This window comes from Argiope bruennichi, chromosome 2, assembly GCF_947563725.1.
Source record: "Argiope bruennichi chromosome 2, qqArgBrue1.1, whole genome shotgun sequence".
Lineage (NCBI taxonomy): Eukaryota > Metazoa > Arthropoda > Arachnida > Araneae > Araneidae > Argiope > Argiope bruennichi.
Genome location: NC_079152.1, coordinates 57,874,956 through 57,896,534, shown reverse-complemented (window position 1 = coordinate 57,896,534; position 21,579 = coordinate 57,874,956).

The window sequence follows — 21,579 nt, the reverse complement described above, 5'->3', positions numbered from 1 at the left end:
TTCTTAAGTTTTTTCTTAATAACTTCAAAGCATAATGTTATATAAAAACTATCTGTATATCCTTACACAAAATTTTTTAATTAATTTTACAATCATGCTAACATTACTTCCATATAATTTCCCCTCTACTTTTAATTAATTTTAAGCACATCTTAATTTCATTGTTTCAGAAAATGTTTCACTCCCATGCTTCTAAAAAAAATTAGACAAAAAAAAAATTGCTTTCTTTGGACATTAACTTCAAAGCAATTCACTTCACTTCCTCTTACATTATCATGATAATATTTCTAGACTGGTATTCTTCCTATAAATCACCTGATGTAAAAAATTGCATGTTCAGAATACAATGGCTGAATTGTATCAGCTCAAACGTATCAAGCTTAAAACTTTTCCATGATATGATGTAATTTTCTACTAAGAGGGCATAAAATTTTGTATGCAACAATTTTAAAACAATGAGGGAAAAAACAAAAATGATTAGTTCAGTATTCATTTTTTATACAAAAATAATGTTTGTTCTCTTGATTCTTGAATTATAATTCAATTTTTTGAAGAAAAATAATTATTCATTTACATGCGTTTTTGTAAAGATTCAAAATTACATAAATTAAATTACAATTTAAAGATGATTTTAATTAATATGTTATTCCTTTTTGTAAACAAAAATAAATATTTTGTCTCTTAATACAAAAATTATAATTTAATTTTTGAAAGAAAAAGACTTTTATTAATTCATACAGTATTTGAATCACAAATACAATTTCATTTTTAAGTGTTAAAAAAATTATAAACATATTTTTAACGATAAAAACAATTTAAATAATTATAAGGATAAAAGTTTTAAATTTTTGGATTTTTAATAACGGTAAATTATTTTTTATGACACAACGAAGCTATATTTATATCGGAAATTAAAGAGAGCAGCTGAAATAAATAAAAAATATATCAGCAAACGTTCTTAATATAAATAACCGAAAAGAAAAAAAAAGATAGAAAGCAGGTGTTAAATTGTAGAATGCATAGGCAGATGGTTCTAGATTTTTATTAACATGATATAGTCTGCTTCGTACGCTTCTCGATTTTCTGAAGAAAGACAAATATTTTTTTAAGGTAAATGAAATTTGTTTTCCATTTAATGTTTCTCTTGTGAATAACCATTATTTAATAACCATGAAAGATGTCAGAAAATATCTATCTTGTTTCCAATGCTTTTACAATAATTGTCATTCTTGTTCTCGTGTGTAATATAAAACTAATGAAATATTTTTATGATGTCAGTAATTATAATTAATATTTATCATAATTTAAGTCATATTTATAACTATCTCCCCTGCTTAAAAATAAAATTATGAATCAAGAATTAGGTGTATAAACATTTATTTTTGCACTATGCAAGCGTTAATATTGATTAAAACTGTCTGAAATCTTTTATAATTTTTATTTAATAAAACTTTATAATTTTCTAAAGAAAAACATTCATGTCTTTAATTACTTTCTTAAAAAATTAAATTATAATTCAAGAATTTTGAGAATAAACATTTATTTTTGCATAAAAAAGGAAAAATATATTAATTAAAACTATTTGAAAATTATTAAATTAAATAAAAATACTCTCTAAAGAAAACAAATAAAAAGATGACAGCCAAAGACAGAACTCAGGCCCCGTAAATGCTTATACAGCGCTTTACCAACTACGCTTTTCGGATAGACGGCGGTAGTTACACATTATTTGTATGTAAGCTATACTAAAAATCTCAGGGCCATGAATGAATATTTTAAAGGCATACTACCATTATATGAAATCTCATTCCGAACTCAATTTTCCAATTCGTGCCTTCTCCGTTTTTGTTTTACTTAACCTTAAACTTACTTCAAACTTTTTAAATCTTAAAACTTTTTTTTAACTTAAGTTTTAACCTTAACTAAAAATATTCCGATTGCGGATACGATGAACTTTCTCCTTTACAAACTTACATGTTGGAAAATTCCACTTTTTAAAATTCTCATAATGATTTTTTTTTCATTCCTCTGATATAAAAGAAATTTAAGCAAAACAAACACAATTGATTTTAAATTTAAATAAAATAAATAGACGTAGAAGATAAACATCTGGAATACATGAGTAAAAAACTGTGAATGAAAAATCGTCTGCTGTGAGAAGGAAATAAATAAATATAAAATACCAGAAGAGAATTTTTTAGCAGAAGTAAGGATCTGGCAACATGTGAATTAAACAAGAAATGAAAGATTATTTGTAGTGAGCTTCATTATCGATTTCTGTATAATGGCGTATGAAAGAAGATTGGAAGGTAAGGATCTATTGGAAGTTGAAAAATTTAATCTTTCCGAAGAAAAAAGCATTGGTATTCAGCATTTGAAAACATTATTCAACATTTTAAGTTTGGAAGCATAAATTAAGTAATATGTGATGAAAAAATCCTGCAGGATTTAAAATTAACAATGGAAAACAAAAAAATGGAATAACATCAAAAGGTAAGTAAACGTTTTGTAGCGTTTCATCTGTTGAATTTATTGTTTTTTTAAAGCATATTTTCAATCTCAAAGAATTTGTTAATTTTTTTTTAATTAAATTGCATAAAATATTACAGTTATGTTTTAAAATTTCTTTTAATTTGATATTCCACTGTATACCAGATCATCTTGTATGAGTCTGAGTATTTTGCCGAAGTCGAAGACCGATGGTCAACAGTGGATTAATGTACGATCAGTGTCTTCCGGGATTATATTCAATTATCGAACAAAACAAACAAAAAATTCAGTAAAATTATCTCTTGAGAACTCATTTCTTTCATTTTTTTTGCTACCAATAATATTCAAATATATATTTCATGATTTTTGATTTCAGAATATTAGAAATTTTAATCCCTATGTCCACAATTTTTTATGCACATTTTGTATGAAAAACTATCGCTCAATTTTGATAATGGATTTTATTCATTCATAAATTTGTTACTTTGAAGTACTAAAAATTTTGATCTAACATAACCAATATTACTACTTGCGCCATTAGCTATTCCGCCTATAATGAGTAGTATATACCATGCATCTATTTATAGAATCTTTTAGTTCTAAAACTAATATGTAATCTTTAATCATACCAATTAATTTTGAACACAAAATATAGTTTAATGAAATCCTATATTATGCTAAATTATTCCATCTCTTACATATATCGAATGAGCTGAATCCTTAAGAGTTTTAGAGAAAGTTCTATAGGTAAAGAATTAATCATTTTATCATTTATACATATAATCCGGTTATAACTTAGTTTATCCATTGGCTTCTAAACCTTCCATTTTGGTTTAATATTGATTAGAAATTACATCAAAAATGTGTTTAGAATATTAATGTCGATTTTAAGCAACCCCAAAGCAACTTATCAATTAAACAACTGTGCATTAATGAGAAAATTTACTCCTTTGAATTAAATGAAAGATCGAATTAATTAAAGGTTTTGTATTTTTCTAATTTCTTTCCATAAATCAAAAATAAGTAAAGATATCTTACATTTATTTATTCATTCAATCTTTATTACATTATTTTCTAAACATAAACCATAAAATCGATGAAATGCATTATTTTTCTTTCCCTTAAAATCTTTTTCTGTTTGGAAATTTACTATTTTTTGGATAGTTGGTGTCTAAGAAATAAATCTATTTTGAAAGCAGAACCTCATTTGCGATAATGTTTGATATTAACTTCATTGTGAAATTTCTGATATGTCTTAATCTCTCACGACATCCATTACTGAAAAAGTAGAATGCAAATTCTTCTAAATATTGACGGAAGAATTTATAAACATGACAAGAAAATAAAATTAGAAAATAAATAAAAAAAACATGATCTTGACATTTTGAGAAAGTAAATATTTTATTTAAATGGCTCCAATTGTCGATTCAGTTCTTTTAATGTTTTTGTTATAGTATTTTGTTTTTCTTGTTATTATTTTATTACTACTCTTCATGTAATATATATATATATATATATATATATATATATACATATACATATATATATATATATATATATATATATATATATATATATATATATATATATATATATATATATATATATATATATATATATATATATTTGTAATATACCATGAATATCATTCAGCAAAGTAATCAAAAATATCTAATTATTAACAAAAAAATTTTAATATATCCCTTCTTACCTCAAATATAGTTTTTACTCATTTTCTAAAATAAGAAAAAAAAAAAAAAAGTTTTTTTTTTTTTTTTTTTTTTTTTTTTTTTTTTTTTTTGACAAATAAATCTTTTTTTGTGCAGAACAAAAGACACTCTAAAATATTACAGATAATTATACTAGTAGATTAAGTTTTAAAATACTATGACTAGTTTTGTGTATGAAATGTCTTATGACTAGTTTTAATCATTCTAATAGTATTATAAAAATTAACTTTAAAATTATTTAATTTTTATAATTAGTTTAATTAACTTTTGTTGGTAACTAAAACATTTTGAATTCAGCAATTTTGCATTTAAATGCATGTACATAAATAATATTGAAACAAGTTAGGATTCATTACATGAAATTGAATGTAATAGACACTTTTTTTAAGAAATTGTGTAATTATTAATTAATTGTATTAGTGTTGAATAAACAACTATTATTTTCTACACAACATTTGATAAGTAATTAAATTTTTAAAAAAAAGCTAACATTAAACCAAATATTGAAGTACTATAAAATATGAATGATAAATACAATTTTTTTAAATCTACATTTTCAATGCAGGATCACAGGTGTGTGCCTTCTTCATTTTTCCTTCTCTTCCGCCGCCTCATACATATAAAAAGTATTCTTTTTTTACCCTTAAAATTATTTTTAATTATGTATCTTATTTGAATAAAAAAAACTAACTACAATTTTAATAACTTCATTCTATTAAGCGATTTGCTGTTAATTGTTGAATGCTAACATGACTAATGATGAAATGATTTTGAAAAAAGTTTATTAACGATCTTTAAATTGCCTTATTTTTTTGTTTTAATAAGACGACTTAGTTAAATGCTGATAGTATGTGACAATAAATAATATGTGGCTGATATGGTACAAAGTATTATAACTGTGACATTCTTAATATTTAAGAATTATTTTGAACTAGCCGCCTTTGGCGACCAGCCGGTTCGCCAATCTTAATGTTCCTTAAAATTTTAATAATTAAATATTTTATGCAATTCCAACTTTAATAGATTCTTCAGCAAAATATTTTAAAACTTCAAATTTTGATAGTCATATAATTCACTCATAATATTATAAAGGCCTTCAGTCATAACGTGATATGTATCTCTCTAATTTTCTGTTACCCCTCGTAGAATTTATGCTTTAAATTAAAGTGTAAAGGATTAATCTGCAATTAATATAATAATATTTTTTACTGAAACAAAGCATTTTTTTTAATAATATGATTACTGATAATAGAGTCACTGAGCGTTTAAACTTTATGGGCACTTAAGAATATCTTTTTTAATTTATGTAATATCTCAAGAATTTGTCAACAAAATTTTCTCAGATTCATCATGAACGGATCGATTCATTAACAATGTTTCATTTTAAATGCATCAAACACTAAGAAAATAAAATGAATCGTTTAAAATAATCGGTCGAAAACAGGTTTAAAAAAACTACTTAAAAAACGATGTACTTAAAACTATAAGCATATATAAAAAATATATATAACTAACATAAATACAATTTAATTACAAAAGCATGCAACTAACCTAAAAATAATTTAAATCATTGAAAACAGGTTAAAAAAACTACTTAAAAAACGATGTACTTAAAACTATAAGCATATACAAAAAATATATAACTAGCATAAATACAATTTACTTACAAAAGCATACAACTAACCTAAAAGTAATTTAAATCGTCCGATGATAATGGTTGCCATGCCAACAATCAGAACACAGTGCGCATGCGTGAATTTTCTTCGCCTTTTACGGTAACGCAAATGCGTGAATTTTTCTACGCCAGTTGGGGTAACGCTATGCAGATTATAGATTTTTAATTTCCTTTATTCTGTGTTATTTTAATTCAAAAGTACTTCAGAATGAATCTGAAACATGGATTAATTAACAATGTTTAATTTTAAATGCATAAAACATTAAGAAAATAAACAGAATCGTTTGAAATAATCCGCCGAAAAATCTTAACCCTAGCCTCATTACTGTTGGGAGAAAAAAGAACTAAAGACTAAATCATTTGGCGTTGGGGAAAATGGAAGATTATTTTGGCGGAAAAGTTGGCGGTGGGGAAAATGGAAGATTTTTTGGCGGGAAAGTTAGTTTTTAATTAATAATTAAAATTCTAATTAAAATTTCAAAAAAAGAGACCCCAGGTGCACATTCCCGACCTCTAAGGTATACATGTACCAAATTTGGTAGCTGTATGTCAAATGACCTGGCCTGTAGAGCGCCAACACACACACACACACACACATTGAGCTTTATTATTTGTATAGATAGATAAACATAAGAATTTTTCACCATTTCTGGCTGAGTGTCATTAAATACACCATTTTATTAAGTTTACTTCTATTTAAGTTTCTACTAATGTTTTGAATCATATTACAAAATGAAGATCTAAATTTTCTTGAAGAAAAAATAGAGATCGTGCATATCGTGAAGATTTGAAACCTTCGAAAAATCTCCTTTAGGGCTCTAAATTTTAATTGTTGAATGTCAGAAACGAAGGAAATAATTCTCGAAGAATCTTTCTTGTTTAAATTAAAGATGTCTTGAATAAAGGATGAAAATTTTATGAAATATTAAAATATGGCGACAGTAGCATTTTTTTTAAAAATAAAATATAAATAGACATAAATACATGAGCATCATTTCATAAAAATTTGTATATATTATAACAAACTACTTATAATTGTTTTGTCTAAAAGATTCTATGATTTTTGTTCATAATGGTCATAAATAAATATGTAGAAACAGTTGTATGTTTATATAGATAGATAGATATAGATTTCATTTTTTTCTCTCTTTTTGTAAATAAAAAAAACTACCTACTCAACTGAAATAGGGATAGAATATGAAAAGCTTTAAAGCGAAGAAATTCAAATAAATATACGATAAAATAACAAAACAAGCAGTGCAAGAATATTCAAGTTGTCTTCTTAATCTAAACCATTTCGAATGAAGCTCTACTAGAATTTCTCTCTTCTGTGTAGGAGGAGGGTGACAAAAGAGAGGAAAAAAAGGAAAAGAAAGAGCGTCGATAAATGTCGAAACCAGTCGACGGAAAAGAACAAAACGTGAACATGAAACGACGACATTTGAGAATGAAGAAGCGGGTCGGAAAAAGAAGATGATGAGAAGAAATACGGGGGGATGGCTAGGGGAGGGTATACGATAACAAAAGAAAGAAAATAGAGAGAACAGGGGACAAATCAAAATGATAAAAGAAAACACTCCAATCTGAAAAGGACAGAGCGCGGAAGAAAGCGAGAGAAGTTGCTTCTAAAGGAGGGTGGACTAGGAAGAGGGGGTGGAGTCGGGGCTGCTAAAACAGCGACAGCGCGACCCTGCAAGAGACAAGTGATACCGGGAGCGAAAAACTCGAGTTTATGCGCGAATGGGAGGCTTTAGGAGGACACAAAACTGAAAAATGAAAGCTGTGCTCTTCCTTTTCCATCCCTTTCCTTTTTTTAGAGCGCATCCCGTTTTATTCCTTCAGGATCTAGTGTCTCCGACTGGAGGGCCCCTCGGGGAACGGGATCGCGCGACACAGATGCGGCCCGTCGCAGGTGGCACTTTGGCCCCGGGATTAGCAGGGATCGGCTCGACAGACGTCCTTCGAACGGGCCCCCATCTGGAACTTCATTACGAATCCTTCCACCGCTCCCCACTCGCACTCCAGCCTCTTCCCCTTTCCATTCTATGCATAATGGTCCCCTCTCTCCGTTATCTGAGGATTCTTGGTCAGACGGCGTTTAATTTTTTCCTGCCCTCATAATCTTCCTTTTGCGACGATTTTCTTTTTGCTTTTTTTTTTCTCCTGTTGGGGATGGAATTTTTGCGCTGATTTGTTTGCTCGTTTTACTCTTCTTTTCGAGTCTTAACGATGTCGATTTAATTGTGAATCATTTGCAGGCGGGCTTTAATCTTGCGCTTTCTCATTAAAACTCATGAGTGAGGTATAATTAAAGGAAGTGGTGCGTGTCGCCGAACCAAAAGCGAGCCGAGATTATCTGAAATCTGCTTTATTAATGATTCGTTTTAACGCTGTCCTTTTGTTTGCTTTCACATTTAGTTAGAGACTGAGACAGCGATTATTTGTATGTATTATTAAACTCGCTCTTATTAGTAAGAATTGATATAAGGTAAAATGAAACCTTATTTTATAGTATTTAGACTATATCTCTTGCTTATCTCTAAAAGAAAAACCTGCAAAATTAGATTTGTAGTATTTACGGTGAATCCCACTGCGCTAAAAAATTATCTTAATATAAAGAGAGAATATAATATAAATGCTAATATATATAAATAATATAAATGCGAAGCATTAATTACTATATATTCACTTACATTTAGGAACAATAAATTTTATAGTGGCACACATATTATTTTACCTGAATTTTTTTAAAAAAATATTTTCATTAAAATAAGCGCCATAAAAGAAGTCATAAAATGAATTAATTTAAATTCGTCGAATAAAAAAGGAACTTAAAAAATTGCACGTGCTAGTGTAAACTAATAGCGTATAATAATCTTTCATGTTTAATTTAAAATAAATAGTTAAAATAAAAGACTGGAATAATTAACATTATACTTAATTATTTAGGATGCTCAATTTTTTGAATAATTTTTTACTACATATTATTAATATTATATTTAGGCTAAAACTTTTTTTATGAACAAGTTAGGTAATTTTTCAAAGTGATTATTTTTGGAATAATGTTTCATCAATTTATACCATTATATATTGCATCATAAAAACATCTTTTTCCTCTAATAAACAGTACAATTAAGATATGCCATGGAAGTATATTCACCAGTTTTACAGCATTTTTCCAGTACATCAGCTGTACAAAATAATTAGTTGATGCAGTGGAGTGTTTCTTTGCTTATAAACTATGTTTCAGTTCATTACTTTTTTTTTTTTTTATGAAGGTGGGATGGAAAAAATTACAATATCATTTCTGTGAAAACTTTCAAGCTACGCGTAAAGGATTTTTAATACCGAAAGCAATGTGTATACTTGCAACATAGAATCTTCTGGAATAGTGATTCAACGTTTTTCATTAATTTATGATACATGCATTCCTTTTCAATACAAATCAATTGTTCTAGTCATTTTTGCTGGATGACCTAAAAATGAAAACGTAGAAGGGTCCTAAATGTGCAGAGAAAGAGTTAGAAGATCATGAAAAACAAATATCAAATTAAAGAAAGTTTATTGATACTATGGGATTAAAAAATCTCTGGTCATTCGTAGAACAAGGAACGATTCTATTAAAAGAGATTTGATTGCCAAAAGAAACCTGAAGACTGGAATTGGGAAAAGCTAATAGTAATCTTTAAACAGCCACATTGTTAAAGTTGTCTGTATTTGATTCTATTCCTACATAATATATCTTTCAAGGGCAAAAAAGTGTGCTTAGGAAACAGCAGTTGCAGAAAGTTCAGATTGTTTTATTCAGAGTTGTGATTTCACTGTTGAACCATTTGCAATAATGCGAAAACGCTAATTGTTTATAGTATGAGAATAATATTAGCGAATCAGTAACATTTGATGATTTTCCTCCAGCATTTTTAGGTTTGGGTGCCGAGAAGACACTGATTAGGTTCCAACGAATATTAAATGTATAGATTGATTAATAGATGTGGGTACAATGATCGAATCCATGGCTGTGGATTGTATTATAATTCTTCAGTTATTTGCAATTTTGAATGATTTTTTTTTATTCATGCCATTTGCTTACTAATGACACTCACTGCACACTAAATTCTTTAAATTAGTTAATAGAAATTAATCTTTTTTAAATTAAAAAGTGCTTGTTATAAACACCTTTAGTCAATTGATAATAATTATTAGATGGAAAGTGACTCCCTAACATTAACAATTTTCTATAGTTAAGGGATTTTATTCGTAATACAATACAATAAATGAAAACCTTATTTTCACGATGAAAATATTTGATATAGATAAAAAATGTTTGTTATATAAGACAGAAATTTATTAATTAGATAATAAAAGTACATATAGATAGGATGGTTCCTTGTTTCAAGCCGCGAAACAAGTAAGCAAATATTCTTTAAACTTCATTATTGTACTTAAACAATAAATATGTGAAAAAGTTATAAGAACCTAAATTACATGAAATTTTGAACAGATTATTTTAGTATAGGTGGATATTTTAACAAATGTTGTTTGTAATTTATTTATAAAGAAAAAAAATCAAACTTCCACGGGAAAAGCTTTTTTTTTTCATGTTTTTAGGTTACGATTATTCTAAAAAAATTATAATAATCTATATTATTCTATAAAAAAAAACTTTAATGTAAACATCAATTTTGTAATAAAACCCCTACCCCCCCAAAAAACATAAAAAAGCAATAAATAAATAAATAAAAATAAAATAAACTGAACTTTATCAGAGTTTATTTTAAATGAACTATCTAATGACGGAACTAATATATAATATCCAACATGTTGCCTTATAATTATAAAGAATGTCCTTGTGTATTAAAGAGCTTTAATGAAATTCTAATTGCATATATTTGTAACTGCCAATACTTTGACCCATGGAACGAACACTATGATTTCATAAGCTATTATATCTTAAGTATGATACTTTTTTCTTTCCAATTTAAAAATTAAATTCTTATCATCTGTGTGTCTAGATTTTTTTTATCGAATGTTTAATAATAAGGAAAGCTTCTACTTTGCTGCTAGTTACACAGTTAAACGGACTAGATTGTAATTTGTTTTTAAATAATTTAATTCAACTAAAAATCTATTTAATTTATTTTCAACAATCAATATTAATATTAATGATTAAATGAATTAAATTGAATTATAAATAACTGAAAGGTAAACTTATTTTATTAAAAATACAAAGGTAATGGCAAAGTTTGGATTAAGAAGTTTCCTTTACTTCTTTTCTTTATACTAGTGATAAATCATAAAGCTTTTTATGTGGTTATTAGAAAATATGCAAACTGAAATTTAACCTGAAACAACAAAGAGTAAAAGAAAATCTACTGATTATCGGCAGTTTTATAAATAGAAATTTTTATTCGTGAATGTAAAGAAATATAAAAATTTCACCCACTTGACAGGGAGGGAGAGCCGAATGAATTAACAAATAAATGAGTCTACAAACAATACTTCATTAGATTTCTACTAACCACTCACGGCTAACCGGTAACACGATAAAACCTAAGAAAAAAGATGATAACGATTACTTTTTCACGCATAACAAATTTCTAATTCCTTTAAAGCTAATTCTATTGGCAGTTCTTTAATGTATGTGTTTGTGTCATATAGGTGTTTACAATAAATATAAATTTTCATTCGTTTTTTCAGCTTTTTTCCCTCTCCTTCTTTTTTCTTCAATTAATAATCTCTATTTAGTTTACCCGCAACAAACGGCATAAAAAATGCAGAAAGGTTGCCGATATAAATATCAACGTTTCTTCATAATGTTCAATCTGTTGTCAACATTTATTTTTAGATGGTTTTTTTTTGTGTGTGTTTTATTTAACTATTATTTTGTTAAAACATTAAATATATCTGTCCAGGATGTAACTTCGATGCGATTCTCTGCAGAGATACCTAGGGATGGTTTGTCGTATCTTTCTTTCCCTCCACATTGTCCTTCTTTTCCTTTCATTTGTGCTTATCCAATTGGTTAGATAACTCAGTGTTATAGGCACTGGGAGGGTGCAAAACGGTGTTATGATATGTGAGTTCTTTAAGCAAAAATTTATTAAGAAAAATATGTTTTATAATCACGATATTCAATTATATAGAAAAGTGCTTTTTTTTTAGTATTGCATAGATGACATCTATTCTTTTTCAGAATTGTTTTATCCATTTCTGAAAGGTTTGGAATTTTGTATTATTCCTCTTTTATGTACTGTATAACTTTTTATTAATCAACTACATTTCTAATATTACTTTTTAACTTTACATGAAAATATAGGATTAAAAAACATAGATTTTGATTAGAATCTGCCTGTTCGAGGCGGCCTAATTTACTAGTTTAATAAAAAAAAAATAATATGATCTAAAAAGGTATGCGAATATAGTTAGTCATATCTGCCTGAAATTTATTCAAAGAATTTTTTTAAATACCTCTTAGCATGTAAGGAAAGCCCAATGAATCCTCGTGCCATTCAGACAAAGACTCGTATTTTTACTGCAAAACTTTTTCAGTTTTTCTACTCAAACAGAACAGACTTCGCTAGAAATGAAATGCAGCAGCAGATTCTGAACAGGAAGAGAGATAAAAATTGATTTCGTAAACAGGAGGAAATTTGTAAAACGACACGAGAACACTTCAAAACGAAATCTGAATCGTAAATATGTTCTTTCTCTTGGCGAGGATTCGAAATTCGCGAATGCAAAGAGACGATCGTCTTCGCCGCTGTCGCGACATCCATTTGTCACAAAAACTCGAATGCAAGAAGTTTGCAAATACGATTCGATGTGCTTCAGGTTCTCCTTCTTTTTTTAGTCATGAATAAGAGGAAAAACAGGGCGATAATCGAAAGGAAAGTAGGCAGTAAACGCTTCGAAAAGAATGCACAAGAACCGGATCAAATCATAGATTTGAATTTCCAGCCAGTTTTCACTTTGAGACCCCGTGAGTAGGGGGAAAAGAATCTTGATAGGTGGGGAAATTTTAGATGTAAACTGAATTTGTTAATTTTGGAAACTTTGAGTAGATGGCTTTAGTTATACTACTATAGACAAAAAAAATTTTTATATAAAAGATACTTAAGAAATACGGATTCCATTGAAAAATTCTATGGAATCCGTAAATTAAATTCCATTTATAAATTAAAATGTATGAAGAGAAATGGGTAATTTTATCTAATAAAAAAATGGCTATGACTAAAGTTTTTTCTTTCTGAATTTGCACTTTGTTCCTATGTTTAAATACGATAGATTTTTAATTTTGCCTTGAATGTAATTAAATAACAAAGAGAATATTGGCTAGATGAAGACTTAATAACGAACGCCATTTGACTCACTTGGAAAAGTGATTCTAAATTTGAAAAAGAAACATTCATATCTGTAATTAAAATCAAAATGCTTGCCTCCGTTTGACAAATGTGAATGACATCCGGAATTTATTTGAATTGACTGTAATAAAAATATTCTATTATAATACTAGAAACCTATAGTTCGAAATCCGCTTTCATCGTGCTCTCTTACTTACTTCTAATTACTTTTTTGTATGTGTGTTCTCCCCAATGACTTTTCAAATTTTCAAAAAATTCCTATTGAAATTTCTGTGTTATTTATTTATTTATTAAAATTTCATTTTATATTTAAACCCCAAAAAATGAATGAATTAATAATTTAATCAATATCTTTCCTTAGTCTCTTCACTTTCATTATATTAACCATCCCATATCAAGCATAAAGCTTGATATGGGAGGCTAAATCTACGAATCTAAAGCTACGAGTCATTCCATATACATAATCTACTAATTTAAAGCAGCTATACTACTGTCATTCAGAAATCGTCCAGAAATTCCTTAATCGTCCAGAATTTCCACATTTTTGCGGTTCCGTTCATTTTGAAATTCAAAAGGCTTTCTTTTGATTAGTCCCTCAAAGAAGTTCTAAGTGTAATCCAATTATCTTTCTCTTTCGAATGCCTGAGATTAAAATTCAAATTATTCCTGAATTTGGAGAAAGCCGAATTTCGGTCAGCAAGATGTGAATTTTTGTCAGTAAATAGAATCATCAACTATGTGAATGCTGTTTTCTAACGTGGGTTTCTCTATGATTTAAAAGCAGCTACTAGTACATGAGACTGCAAAAATAGCAGAGGCCGATAAAAGACTTCAGAATCGTTACAATATGAAAACAACAACTCATTGTTCAACAGTTTAAAATTTTGAAGTTTTTAACTTGAAAAGAATTTGCAACATCAGAGAGGTTTCTAAAACATTTAATGTATATTTTATTTACGTAAGAAATGATGAAACATGTTTTCTATAATAAAGAATTTATAGCAAAATAAGAATATTATCGTATACAAAATTTTCTGAAAACACACAAAATATACATTGAATATCAGAAAACTGTAAATTCATTTCAAAATTTTTTATTTTCAAAATTATAATTCTGATTTGCACATCACCAATACTTTTAATATATTCATAATTCCTTAATTATATTCGAAACATAAATATTCGTTTAATTTTTTATATTTGAAAGAATTCAAATGATGCTAAACATTTTCATATCGAAATGAACTGTATTTTTACAAAGCAGACAAACATTTATTGCTAAAATTATTATAATGAGTACTAGTAAACGGATTTTATCCAGATTTGCTTTTTACTTTGCTTAAACATTTACTGTAACTTAATTATGAAATTTCAGCGCAATAAAACATTTATTAAAATGCTTAAAATGTTAAGCCCTAGACTCTTCAGACAGCCACAAAAGATGTTTTTGAATTCAAAATTTGTTCTCATATGATTTTGGTTAGGTTAGTTGTTTTGTATATAAATGCAATTTGCCATTATTTTATTATCTTCTTAAAATTTTCTGATGAAATAAGATATTATAAACATGTCTATTAAATAATAGTAAAAAAATATTTTAAAACTCAATTTATTACTGTCATTTTTAAACAAATAATATACTGAAATAAAATTCATATTTTCTTAAACTTTTTGTTTGAAATCCCTGTAAAGAGTTCTGCCATAATAAAATCTGCCATCTGATAAAAAAAAAAGGTTAGCGTATACAAAGAAATGCTTATTTGGATATCAATAATAGTTTTAATCAAAAAGCAGGGTCAAAGTTCTCAGAAAGGGACCAGGTTTGGTCATGATGTTTGTGGTATCTAACGATAATTGTTGCCATAGCGTTTATATCTCTAAAATTCAATAAACTAATTTTGAAAAAATTTCCTTTTACTCGTACGTAATATTTATCTATATCTTATATATGACGTGCTTTTGTTTTTTAATCTTGTTTAATCGATGCTTGTTGATTCCATATCTTATTTTTTGTCTTTCCCCAAGTTAAAATTTCAAGCCTCTTGCGGTACCTGAAAATTTTAAATAAAAATTATTTAAGAAAATCAGTGAATCGTTGATACCGAATTGCATCTTTCCAGTAATAAAACAAACCAAAATTTTAAAAAAAAATGTTTTTCGGTTTATCTCTCTCTTTTTACCCGCATGGCCTCTGGTTAGGTCGGGGTATCTACTCAGAAACGAATTCATAATCAAGTAAAAATAATTCACAAGCAATTGAAATGTAACAACTGATCATGTAAAAGAGAAATAATACATGTAATCATAAATCTGATAATAAAATAAACACCATTGGAAGTAAACCTATAATAATATATTAGACGGATGTAACCAATTACACTAAAAACGGACATAACTAAAAAGGAAACTCGTAAAACAAACAAAACAAAAAAAAATTAGTACCAAAATTTTGATTCATCTCAAATAGTACTTCAATTTTTCATTTAAAGAAAATCTTCACATCATTATAACATAAAGATGAAAATAGAAAACGTGACTGTTATTGGAAAAAAGCCTTGAATAATATCTTATATAAATAAAATTTTAAAAAAAACTCCATCTTATATAAATGTGTTGTTGTGACTTATGGCACTTTACAAGCCTGCTGGCAGTTATCTATCAGGGATTTAAGTCGAGTGGGCGTCTCTTGTTTTTTCAGTAGCGCCAACTAGGGCTAAGAGTACGACTTAGATCTTCATGGTCACATTCGCTTGCAAAACCCCTTTTTACAGAGGAGCACATTCACACACTTCACAGATAGACCACAGAATAAGAAGAGCAACCATGCCCGAACCGGGACGTTTTTTTTTTTTTTTTTTTTTTTTCCTTGCAAAGACTTTTCAAATATTTGCATTATTATTTCAGTTCTCATATCTCCTAATGAAAATTCTTTGTACGTAATCATGCTGTTTTAAAAGACTATAAGACAAATGTTTTTGTCTTGTAATGTTTTAAAACGACCAGCTTTTTTTTTTAAATCTATTATATTAATTTGAATCTTATTTTGCCGAAATCCTGCTATTTTCCATGTGCCATCAGCATTTATTAACATTTTTTCTTGGTTATTCCCTTTTGACACTTCAAAATTAATTCTTTAAATTGAGCAGTTTTTGACACTTCTTGATTTTTTTTTTTTTTTTCAAAAAAGTAAATATTGTTTAACTTTATTATTCGGTCTAAATATTCTATTTTGAATCTATTTATTCTTTATGGCATTATAGCTTCACAACAGCATTTGTATAATTCTGTCGTCTCTCTACATAACACCGACCCTAACCTCAGGTGCTCCATTAAGTCGTGCGATACCATTTTTCCTCGCGAGCAAGCCCCATCTTCCCCTCCAAAGAACGTCGGATGAAAAATAATGACCTCCTCCAGAAAACCGTTAAAGAACAAGGCTGGCGAGGCCCACATAATTACAAGCGGAACCATTTGACGCCCTTCAAAATAAACAGTAAATAAAAGAAATTCCCATCCGCCAAGATCCATCCATCCAAGCTCCCCTCCAGAGATCGATGCCGGAGCGAAGTTTATGAATACATTCGAGAGTTGTGGTGAGGCAGCGATCTCAAGGGTGGCCATCGATCATTCCTGGAGACATGCGATTCGAACGTTCGATTCCCTTCGGTTCGGTCGACCCGGACAATTAATTTCTAGGCCCCCGCACTCTAAGGAAGGGCAGGGATCCATTCATCTTGTTACGCGAGCGTCTTCCTGTCAAAGGTCCCGCAGCCTGGAAGAGGTTATGGCCCATCCATCCGTCAATTTCGCGGGGAAAAGAGAGTTCTGCGGTGAAAAATTGTTCTAGGCCCAATTAATGCTGCTGTCCTCTTTGGAAGGAAAAGGGGTTGTCTAGAGGTATTTGGAGCGGGGGTGATGAGGGGGTTGGGAAGGTTTGTTCTAGGATGGTTGTTAAGTTCCTGCCTATCGCCAATGGTAATCCTGAATGGAAGAATTCCTGAATGGGTGGGATCTTCGCATTGGAATATGGAAATAATTGTCTTAGCATCTTATAATAGAATAAAGTGCCCTTTTCCTCAGGTTTTATCCCCAGTATATTGCAAAATAATTGACAATAAAATCAAAATTTTCAAAAAGAAAAAAAAATAAGAAGATGTAAATGAAGAAATTCGCTATAATGCCAAACTTTTAAATCTTAACGGATTTTCAATTAAATTTTTTTTATTCAAATCGATTTGTACATCAGTTGGAATTACTTAATTATGAAATGTTCGAATATCTTTCTGAATCTTAACGACATTCAACTGAATATTTTATTCAAGTTACTTAATATACTTTGCTCCGAAATTATGAAAGAAAAAAAATACATATTTTCACACATGCGCAATTGAAAATTAGTTAATACGGATTATCACATTCCCTTGAATATTCAATCCAATATTTCGTCAGTTGTGGAAAACTGAATTTTATAAACAAAAATGTACTAGAAAATCAGTGATTAAAATTTTTCAGCATACTGTTATAAATCTGTAATATTGCTTCCTTGTGCATTTAGTTTCATAGTAAGAAAGAAAGTATAGCTCTAACAGATGCTGAATGGATGTAAAGTGGATACTGGATTTGACCTGCAGCCTTGGTGACAAACTTGGTGATCTTTTGGCAAAGAATTAGCGACAGGAATGAAGATTTTCGAATAAGTGAGAATTTTTTCGAAATCCCTTTTAGGATACGAATTTCAACACTTGTTTTAGAACATTCGATGCTCTTTTGCAGTAACTATAAAAATGGAAGCTCACGAACTTGTGAAGTCCGTTGAATCGAGAGAGAATGAGTAACTCAGCGAAGTCTGTCTTTTGAGTGTTGATCTCTTGCGAATTATCTCCGAGCCCTTCATGCTGTAGTGTATACATAAATTATGTTCAAGCATTTCACTTAGTTTTATAAATTAAAGAAAGGAACCCCATGCCTATTCAAACATATGAAAACTCTAATAGTGAAAAAGAACCAAGAGAGTCTCCATCGAAGCTCGATTTCTGAAAACAGACATTTAAATTATTTCATTGCAGGCAATTCCAGGTAATTTTGTTTTAATGGAGTAGTTTTACGTTCACCTAATATTAGTCAAATTCATCATATGTCATTAAAAGTTGATTTTTAAAAAATTATAAAATATCGATTTTTCTCAACATAAAGCTCATTGTTCTCATGCATATGTTTGAAACTAAATTTAAAGCAGCAGAGCGTTAAACCTAATATAAATGGTATACATAGAAAAATGAAGTCATGCCTATAAAGCAAACGAGCCAAATACTCCATCAATTCAATTTTGAAATTCATTACGCATCTTTCAAATCGCTTAAGGCAAATGATACATATATTATAATTTATTACGTGATCATGATGTCATTTGAATTGATAATCTGTTAACATCCAGAAAAATTTAATATTTTACATCCCCATTACAAAATTTTGTCCAGTGAACGATAAAACACTCTATCAAGCTCATTTTTACATTTTTATTCAATTTATGATAAATATCTATCACCTTGTTTCTGAAATGGCGAGTATATTGTTAATATTTTAGAGCATCTAGAAAATGCACATAAATTTGAACTGCTACATCCATAACATACATCATTTTCACAATTCAAATTAATATATGCAAATTAAAAATTTAGTCAGATATAAGGATTTTTCAAATTGTTGATTGCCATTATTAAGATCTTGCTGTTAAAAGTAGCCAAATGAATTTTAATCGGTTTAAAGCATGTTCATTGGCATTTGGTGCATTCTGTTTCAATACCTTTCCCCCTCTCATATGGTTCATTGGAAGATATTGTAAACTGCAAGCATTATGTCCGGCAAATATATATAAACCGGCAAATATAATATATATATATATATATATTGCAGTATGATTGATTTGGTGATTTCACATGCTACTTCTTCATTCTGATCATCTACACACCAAAATCCATCAAGAAGAACGAAAGTAATATCGAGGTACTTCATCATTTTGGTAGAACTATTCTTCATTCTCAAAGCAGAATCCTACTTATCCACTCCTTGACAGACAACCCCTTTACATAATTAACACCTTTTAAATTCACAAGTTGTTCCACTTTTAAATGAGTATATATATACTCAATTGATACTGAGTAAATATTATCAGTATCAATTGTGGAATATCTAAAATTAAACCACTTAATTAACCCATTATTCATGAAAAAAATATTACGTAACGTAAAAAAAAAAAAATCCACTAAACTGCAAAAAATAAAAAAATTATTGTATTTATTAAAAAAATTAGACAAGTTCGAACATTGTATTAATTTACTTATCAAGTTTTGACTCATGTTTGCTTATAAAACGTTCATTTAAAATTTCTACACATTTTTAATAATAATATAAGCAAACAATAACAATGACTCAACTCTCGTTTCTCAGACGAAGAAATGCAAGAAAATCTACTGCTGCAAACCTGAAGCAAAGAAAGAAAATTCTAGTCCATTCAAACAAATGAGTTCTATCTTTTCTCATTGAGCAAGAAGCCGATCCAGGGATTCCACATCGAAACTCGAGTGTTCTAAAAACGGTTCCAGCGAACGATCAAAATATTCCGGGCATGAAATCCTTCGGGAGGCAGGGTGGAATCAATTAACGTTTTTGGTGGGCCAGCGTTCCCGAATTAGTGGCGATGCCGGTGATGCAAATCGGGGATAAATGGGTCCCCTGGTGGCGTTTGACCGAGGGTTTGCCTCGGACGCAGGATTACGGTTTTTAAGAGCCGGATCCCGGGGAATTAGGGAGAGCGACATTAAGCCCTTCCGAATGGGAGGGATCCCGGAATTGAATGGGATCCGATGAGTCCCGAAAATAGGACTGGTTTTATGCACGAGGTCACTGCGCAAAAAGGAAGAGGAATAAAATTAAAACGCCTCGTGCGCTCTTTCCTATCGAAAGGGATAAAAACGGTCGGCCCCGAGTTAGAGGAACAGTGCTCTGTGTCCGCAGGTTGTAAAAGGAAGAAGATACAAACATGCTCTTTTGCGTATAAGCTGTTTGAAAAGAACATTATTTTCAAAAGGATTTGTATATGTAAATGAAATTCGACATTTGTCCAACAAAACTCATGAAAGGATTTATTGACACAACGGGGATTGGTACTCACTAACATTATAATTAGACAAATTTTCTTAACATATAACAATGCAATAGAACCTCCTTCAGACTCATTTTGAAATTTCAAACTGACTGGGCTCGAAGCCGTTTTCCTTGTAAGGATTCCTCAAATCAAAATAAAAAATAAAATAATAAAAAATCAATAGAAAAATTTAAAATAGATAGCTTTTGTTCTTGTTTTTGGATGGGTTCATTATTGGAACTGCATTAAGCACTTTTTTTATTATAACTGAGAATGGCAGTATGACTGAGAATCTCTTAATTGTATCTAACCTATTTGTATGGTTGTCCCCAATATTGTGATGAAAAAATTATTAAATTAGAAATCAAATTGTTTATTTTTTATATTATTCAATCAGTTGAAATAATTCTTTCTTTATTTTCGATAAATTATGTAAGTACATTCAGTGCAAAATGTACCTAAAATCCTATTTTCAAAATGTAGAATACTAATTTTTATTAAACACGATTTTTGCATCAATTAATCTTTGACCATTATTCATAGCTACTAAAACGAGGCATTGAAAAATGGGCCTTAATAAAAAACATAAATAAATTACCCCTAATGGAAGATTTATTAACTGAAGTATGAATTTTAGAACGAAATTTATTATTCCTTCATTTTTTTTACAATTAATTCCCTATTAGTGTATTCTGTTAAAAGCTCACTGTGAAACTTTTTTTTATTTAATAAAATTAAGGCTAGTCTAAAAATGTGGTAGAAAAAAATAGTTTTTTTAAAAAATGTGCAATATCAACTGCAGCCTTTCAAAATTATAAGCGATTCCTGAGTAATATCTACTAATAATAAAGGTGTGTGTGTGTGTGTGTGTGTGTGTGTGTGTGTGTGTGTGTGTGTGTGTGTGTGTGTGTGTGTGTGTGTGTGTGTGTGTGTGTGTGTGTGTGTGTGTGTGTGTGTGTGTGTGTGTGTGTGTGTGTGTGTTGATCTTAAATTATCATTCCCTTCACATTATTCAAAAGATGCTCTCCCCGACTTTTGTTCTGCAATTTTTTCTTTCTCAGTCTCATGGTTTTAATTCTGATTTTTTTTTTCTCTGTGTCATGGTTTTTATTTTTCAAAATTCTTATCTGTTAAAGCAACTAAAATTAATTATTCGGATATCTGAAATGATAAAAATGG